Genomic DNA, 6778 nt, shown 5'->3' on the forward strand with positions numbered 1-6778 from the left:
GGTCGGGACCCGGTGCTGTCATTTTTTTTTTTTTTTTTTCTTTAGAGAGAGCCCTTTTGTTTTTTCTTCGTGACGTGCACAACTGGTAGGAGGGAATTTGCGCTACTGTTCCGTATGTATGAGTCTGTTAGTTCAATTAGCCTTTGTATTTTGTGCGGGACGAAGATTGGTTAAGGAAAAATAGTTAGAAAAAAAAGGAACAGAGGTTTATTTGCTGTTTCTCTAAAAAAAATATGTATATAAAAAGAGGAAAATTGTTGCTGCTGTTGCGTACGTATGAGTGTGTTAGTTCGTTTATCTTTTATGTCATGTGCTGGACGAAGATTGGTTAAGAAAAATAATTAAAAAAAGAAAAGGAAGAGAAGTTCATTTGCTGCTCCTCTAAAAAAAAAAAATGAAGAGAGAACAAAAATGAGGAAGGAGATTAGATTTGCATTTCTATTTTCGTTTAGTGTTTAAGAATCTCTTCACGTGATAATTCAAGTAACTGTATTTATTTATTCTATTTCGTCTTTCTTTTTCTGTCAATAAAAATTAAGTTACCTCTGTTCTCTCCCTTTAGGAATTCCTATTCGCACAACAGTATATAGCGTGCAACCACCTGTGAGAAGATCGAGCAATTTACAGCTTTCCTTCGAAACGAGTAATAGTATTATGAAATGTATATTCTCTGGCAGTACATGGAAACTCTTACTTTGTTGCGTAACTCCTGACCTGCTGCTTCTCCTCTCAAAAGAAGGAGTAGGAAGTAAAGGAGAAATACAATAGAAACCTTCCCCTCTCTCTATTCGGGTAGTATATATATTACAAAAGTTCCTTGGTTGATGTTAACAGACTTCTCAGACCCTTCTTGTACTCTCCATTACCCACGCAGTCACAGAGCACTACCTTGTATTCTCAACAGGGAGGGTATTCAGGCGAAATCTTTCTATCTAAGTAGAAGCTTGTGTTGTTTAGTCTTCTGTTCAGCATAGAGTATAATATGCTGACACAAAAACAGCAAGAGAAAAGATTGAAAATTGCTGCGTTATGGAATATAAAATAAAAGAGAAGAGAAAAGACAGTTTTGGGTTATTGAGAGAGAGAGAGAGAGAGAGAGAGAGAGAGAGAGAGAGAGAGAGAGAGAGTGTATGTGTGTGCGGTTTGCCTGGGTTATGTTATGCAGTCCCGTTAAATAAGAGAATTTAAGGTCAAGCTTTTTTCGTTGAGGAGGATTGTTAAAAACAGGAGGGAAGGAAGTGTCAAAACGTGCATGGGTTACTGAGTGCTGAAAAGGAGAGAGTAGAGAGAGAGAGAGAGAGAGAGAGAGAGAGAGAGAGAGAGAGAGAGAGAGAGAGAGAGAGAGAGAGAGAGAGAGAGAGGACGGGTTGGAGAAAGATGTGTGGGGTTATGAGGTCTTGATAAAAAAAAAAGGGTAAAAAATACATGTGTGTGTAACAAAATGGAAATAATGATGATGAAATTAACTAAAAAAAAAAAAGGAAAAGATGGAAAGACGTGTGTAACAAGATTTTTTTTTCTTTATTCGTCAAGCAGTCTAACTAGTCACTCGAAAGTGCCCCATAAAGAAGAGATTAAAACGAAAAAAAAAGAAAGAAAAATAAAAGCTCACTCATTATCCCAACCACAAAGCCCACTATAAGCCTACCACTACAGGAGAGGAAAGGAGGAAGAAAAAAAAGAATGTTGAAGATTTATGGCGTATCAGTAACGAAGGGAAGGTACCACGTAATCTTACATGCGGGAGGTGAAATCCAGAAAGCCTGCACGCCGTTACCTCATCCCTAAATCGGTCAGACGGGAAGTGAATAGCGAGTTGCCAGGCCCAGCATCGCTGCCTCCTACTTCCCTCACTGCCTCCCAGACACTGCCAGACACTGCTTCTTGCTTCTTTTCTCTTTTTAATTCAAGATAGAGAAATTGACCAAGAGCTACAAAAACAACTAAACAAAAAAGGCCCATTAAGATGCCAGTCCCCAAATAGGATCGAGAGATTTAGCCAAAAGAATTGGTAAAATGTCTAGAAACCTCTCTCATGAGGTAGATGGAAATACAGAAACAACCAGATTGTTTAATTATGTTTCAGCATCATTAATAATAATAATAATAATAATAATAATAATAATAATAATAATAATAATAATAATAATAATAATAATAATAATAATAATAAAGTAATGAAGTGAAGCGTATCCCAGACTGCTTTGTGTGTGACTCAGAAAGTGTCTCAAATAATAAAAGTGTTGAGCGCTATGCAACCTCATCCTGCCATCGCCGAACCTTTGCTTTGAAGTTTATGCTTTTAATATCCCTCAGCCTTATGAAAGAAAAACAAAATGACATGAAAATAAAGCTTTCAAAGGAGTCGCCACCGTCTTTTGAATAATTTCTGAGATGTAGTTTTTGTATACCTAAATTTTCTTCGCCGTTTTTCCATAATACTGTTTTGTAAGTGTCGAGCAATCTTCACTCAGCCAAATTTGTAGTGTGATCCAACAAAAATAAAAAAAATAAAAAGTAGTGTTCATGAAAGACGCCACCACGTTTTAAATCGCCTCTGAGATACACTTTTTCATATACAAGTAATTTTTCCTCGCCATTTTGTACAAAATTGCCATGCAAGCGCCGCCTACTAGTCTTTACTCACCCAAACTTTTGGTGTGACTTGGCCTAACAAGATTGCGTGTGGCCTGCCCGCGTGTGTCTGGTGTGCGAGGGTTTGTTGGCGGGACCTGAATAAACCATGAAGGTGAATGCAGGTTAGTTAATCACGCTGGAGCCTTTACACTGTTCTGATTACCTACCGGCCTCTGTTCTCACACCGCTCTCTCACCGCAGCACCCCGCGAGGCCTGGAGGACGCGAGCCACTACCCTGAGGTGTTCGCTGAGCTACTGAAGGACTCCTCGTGGTCGCTGCAAGACCTCAAGAAGCTAGCTGGCCTCAACCTGCTGCGAGTGATGCGTCAGGTGGAGCAGGTAAAGGAGCTGCATTGAATTGTAACTTCAATCTTGTGTCCTTAGCCAGTTATGTTGTTGTTGTTGTTGTTGTTGTTGTTGTTGTTTATTATTATTATTATTATTGTTATTATTATTATTATTATTATTATTATTATTATTATTATTATTATTATTATTATTATTATTATTATTATTATTATTACTACTACTACTACTACTATTATTATTATTATTATCATTATCATTATCATTATTATTATTATTATTATCATTATTATTATTATTATTATTATTATTATTATTATTATTATTATTATTATTATTATTATTATTGTTGTTGTTGTTGTTATCATTGCTGTTTTTGTTGTTGTTATTCATGTTTCTGTAATTCTTCTTCTTCTTATTATTATTATTATTATTATTATTATTATTGTTGTTGTTGTTGTTGTTGTTGTTGTTGTTCATCATCATCATCATCATCATCATCATCTTCTTCTTCTTCTTCTTCTTCTTCTTCTTCTTCTTCTTCTTCTTCTTCTTCTTCTTCTTCTTCTTCTTCTTCTTCTTCTTCTTCTTCTTCTTCTTCTTCTTCTTCTTCTTCTTCTTCTTCTTCTTCTTCTTCTTCTTCTTCTTCTTCTTCTTCTTCTTCTTCTTCTTCTTCTTCTTCTTTCTTCTTCTTCTTCTTCTTCTTCTTCTTCTTCTTCTTCTTCTTCTTCTTCTTCTTCTTCTTCTTCTTCTTCTTCTTCTTCTTCTTCTTCTTCTTCTTCTTCTTCTTCTTCTTCTCTTCTTCTTCCTCCTCCTCCTCCTCCTCCTCCTCTCCTCCTCCTCCTCCTCCTCCTCCTCCTCCTCCTCCTCCTCCTCCTCCCCTCGTTCTCGTAGCTATAGTACATCCACATATACATAAAAAAGAAAGAGCCACAAATAATTCAAAGTAAGATTATGACAAGAGGTGAAAAGACAGCATTGTTAAAAGTTACAGAAATGATTATAGCTACAGAAATCATTACTCGACATGTTAAGAGGTTGGAAGAGGTGAATAGCATGGTGTGTGTGTGTGTGTGTGTGTGTGTGTGTGTGTGTGTGTGTGTGTGTGTGTGTGTGTGTGTAAGAAAAGAACTTTGAATGATTGAGGTAAAGAGAGAGCAAAGCGAGAGATGTAAAGAAGAGGGGGAAAAAAAAAAGATGGGACGTGGAAGTTAAAAGATTCATAGTATTAGTATTTGTAATCACCAGGAAGTGCGTAGAGGCAAATTTGTTCATCAAGGTGAGCACACTCGCAATTACCAAACCCATTTCTCTTAATTCACTTCCTCGCCTCAGTTGGACTCGCGCCTCCAAAAAGTAATTGCTTCAAGCCTCACACGCCAGATCCAGATTGACAACTTATTTCTTCCCAGCTTCTCACTTTGCTAGATTGAAGGCGTCTTATTTTTGTTGGATATTATGTCTGTCTATCCGTCTGTTTGTCTGTTTCCGTCTGTCATGTCTGTTTATCTGTCTCTGTTTGTCTGTCTATCCGTCTGTTTGTCTGTTTGTTTCTGTCTGCCATTCAATCTCTCTCTCTCTCTCTCTCTCTCTCTCTCTCTCTCTCTCTCTCTCTCTCTCTCATCTTAAGTGTTTTCTTGTAGTTCCATTGTTTACTTACTTTCTAAGGCAATAAATCAGTAATTCTCTCGTTCAGGTAAAAGAATAAGCTAGCTGTCGATTTTACTAAACTAACCAACTGAATCTGTGAAATTCCCTTTATCATTCAATATCTGCTTCTTTACTATTCTCAGTACTTTCAAGTCCAATCATTACCTTTTTATTTCTCTCGCAGATGAAGGACGAGCTAGCCGTGGAGCCTCCGTCAGAAGAGATCATACCTATTCACGACATCGACACACGCTGGCCATGTCGGTACAAGTTTAGCCGCCTTGACCTCTTCCACACGTGACCCCTGAAACTCTTCCTAGCCCAACCATGACTCCCACCAGCACCTCGCCTCCCTCACCATCCGAGCCCACACCCGAGTCCTATCCCGTCCGTCCCGCTCAACACACATTACGGTATCCCCAGCAGCGCCTTTTTCAGGTGATTTATTGTTATGTTCTACTAACTCACTAACTGACCCATTGACTGACTAACCAGATAACTTACTAACCAGGTGACTGACTGACTAAATGAGAGAGAGAGAGAGAGAGAGAGAGAGAGAGAGAGAGAGAGAGAGAGAGAGAGAGAGAGAGAGAGAGAGAGAATAACGAAATAATAAGAGAACAAGGAAGAAAAAAAAAAAAGGGAGATAGAGAAGACATAAGACTCAGGCCTAATTATCACCAAGTTTGCCTGGAAATAGGATACGAGAGGCCTAAGCAGACATAACCCACGCAGAATGAAAGGTTATAAACATTTAAGGAGAAATGTGACTGGGAGTGATGGGAGAACTGACAAAAAATAAAGATTCAGCAGATGAAGTTACATTTTGTATGAGATTTTTTTTTTTTTTTATTGAGGTTTGATTAAATTGATGTGACGCCGATATGTATTATGTATTTCGTTCTCTGGATATGATTGGTGTGTTTCTATAATGAGTATTAATTGAGTAAATCGCTGTAAACTACGTATGTTGTATATTGTGCTGTGAAAAGAATAAAAAAAAAAAAATCATGAAGAGTGAAATTACGTTGTGTGTCTTTTGTGTGCGAAGATTATAATTGGGGAAGGAAACTATGATCGTTTAGCAATTGTCACTTTGCCGGCCACGTATCGGATGTGTTTTTCTGTATTACTATTATTCGCTAAGTAAACTAAGAACATTTCCTTGAGTATCTATAACCAGAAGCCAGAGACATTGTGCAACAGCTCGCATCCAACAGACCTGACCAAGAAGAATGACTGACTAAACTAGCGGATTGTCTGACTGAAGACTGTAACCACTAACTATTTGATTCTCTCTTTGACTCACTCACTCACTCACTCACTCACTCACTTACTCGCTCACTCGCTCACTTACTCACTCACTCACTTACTCGCTCACTCATTCACTCACTCACTCACTCACTTACTCACTCACGCACTGTCTTACTAATCAACCAAACAACCTATAAAAAATAACCAACCGACCGACTAACTAGCTACCTACTTACCTAACTGTATACCCAACTATGATAATACTAACCCACGTATGTCAGTTACTTACAGTCACTATAACTTTTACCTCATCCTGTTGTGGTGGTGACTTACAAACACTCATGTATGTCCATCACCTTTGTATGAGATGATAAAAGAGATCCATCCACCTGTACTATACTAAACATATTCATACATACATAACTGTACTGAGCTCAACATGGACGGTCTTTTCATTTACTGCTACGTATACATAAAGTTGAGCAGTTTGCCTAATATGTATAGTATGTATTTCCTTACCAATAGTGTTTGCAAAAAATCTTGGCAAATGATTGACTAAATTTGGCGGAATGTTGAAGCAAAAAAAAAAAAGAAACTGAATCGTGTAATTAAACTTGTGACGGATATTGCCTGTCCATTCCTGTGAGAGAGAGAGAGAGAGAGAGAGAGAGAGAGAGAGAGAGAGAGAGAGAGAGAGAGAGAGAGAGAGAGAGAGAGAGAGAGAGAGAGAGAGAGAGAGAGAGAGAATTTTTGTTAATTTCTCTTCTTTCAATTAATTTCGAATTTCCAACTTTTTTATTCATTTGTCTATCTCATTTTATTAATTCTATGTATTTAGTTCTTTGTATTTATTGCTGCCTGTTATTATTTTCTTTCTATCTATCTATTCATCTATCTGTCTGTCTGTCTGTCTGTCTGTGTGCCTGTCTG

The 6778-nt window shown here is 37.6% G+C and overlaps 1 pseudogene; it reads left to right on the plus strand.

Moving 5' to 3' along the window:
- The window catches only part of LOC123504778, a 76990-nt pseudogene extending 71016 nt beyond the window's left edge, over positions 1–5974 (plus strand).
- Positions 5975–6778: the final 804 nt, after the last annotated feature.

Source organism: Portunus trituberculatus, chromosome 17 (genome assembly GCF_017591435.1).
Source record: "Portunus trituberculatus isolate SZX2019 chromosome 17, ASM1759143v1, whole genome shotgun sequence".
NCBI classification, from domain to species: Eukaryota; Metazoa; Arthropoda; class Malacostraca; order Decapoda; family Portunidae; genus Portunus; species Portunus trituberculatus.